We start from the raw sequence: 1,256 nt of genomic DNA, 5'->3' as shown, positions 1-1,256 counted from the left end.
GAATAATATCATGGGGATCAAGAAAGCAGACCTGCGTTTCGTTGAGCTCCACAGAAGCAGAGTTCGTCGCCCTAGCTGAGGGTTGTCAAGAGCTCATATGGATCAAGAACCTCATTGAAGAAATGGGAGTAAAACTTCAATATCCGATAAAGGTAAATGAAGATAATCAAAGTTGTATTAAGATGGTCGAGAGCGAGCGCATAGAAAGAAGATCGAAGCATATCGAAACAAGATACTTCTTCGTTCGGGACTTACAAGCGAAAAATATGATCAACCTGCAATACTGTCCAACGGAGGAAATGCTGGCAGATATACTTACGAAGCCGTTACAACGTGTACGTCTGGAGAAGCTACGTAGTAGCTTCACAGTAGTCTGTGCTTATTCTGCTCGGCGTGCGACGTGACAAAAGTCGTGTCGCATGTGTCACCCGATTCCCGTAGGCGGATGCGGTGACAAGAGTCGGTGTGGGTGAACACCGATGAACTCTCACCGCATTCCCACAGTCGTTTCAGATCGACAAATGTCGCATTCAAGTGACGTTTTGATGTGAGGATTGTCGTGACCTCGGGAGGAGTCGACAGCGAAGGAAAAACATCAAATTGGAGAATGTGGTAAGTGTTTTTTAATTACTTTGATTATTTAATCGTCTTTAATTACAAATATTTTGTTTTCTGTTTTACAGATCGACCAAAATATGCAAAAAGGGACCTATTCCGCCGAGCAGTTGAAAATCTCGACAGTTACCATGATTCTCCGGCGCATGTTTCCGGCTTGATTTCGGTGCGGAAGACGACCTTCTATATGCTTCTTGTGTGGCAAAGTGGCATTGGAAAATATCGGGTGCAAATTGTCGTCGCGGTTAAAACCGAAGTTTCCCCGCACGCGAAAATTGATTTTTTCTCCCAAACCGTGCGTCAGGCAAAGTGCGCTGGATAGAGGGCCAGATCCGCTGCCCCGCGCACTGGCACTACGTCCGACGTTAGGTTTCACGTATGTATTTGAAGAAAACTCGATTGTCGCGTGTGAGGAACTTCGGTTTATAGAAGGTCGTCTTCCACCGAAACCAATCCGGAAACATGCGCCGGAGAATCACGGTAACTATCAAGGCCATTTTGAACTCACTGGCAGTTTTTGAAAAGAACATCTGCTTTTATGGAAATTGAAAAGCAGCACCTCGATTACGCTGTATTATTTTGTGCTAGTATCCCCTTCGCCATAACCGCCCACCTGGATCTAAACATTTTCAGAGAATAAT

Source organism: Aedes albopictus, chromosome 3 (genome assembly GCF_035046485.1).
Source record: "Aedes albopictus strain Foshan chromosome 3, AalbF5, whole genome shotgun sequence".
NCBI classification, from domain to species: Eukaryota; Metazoa; Arthropoda; class Insecta; order Diptera; family Culicidae; genus Aedes; species Aedes albopictus.
This window is presented reverse-complemented; position numbering follows the sequence as displayed.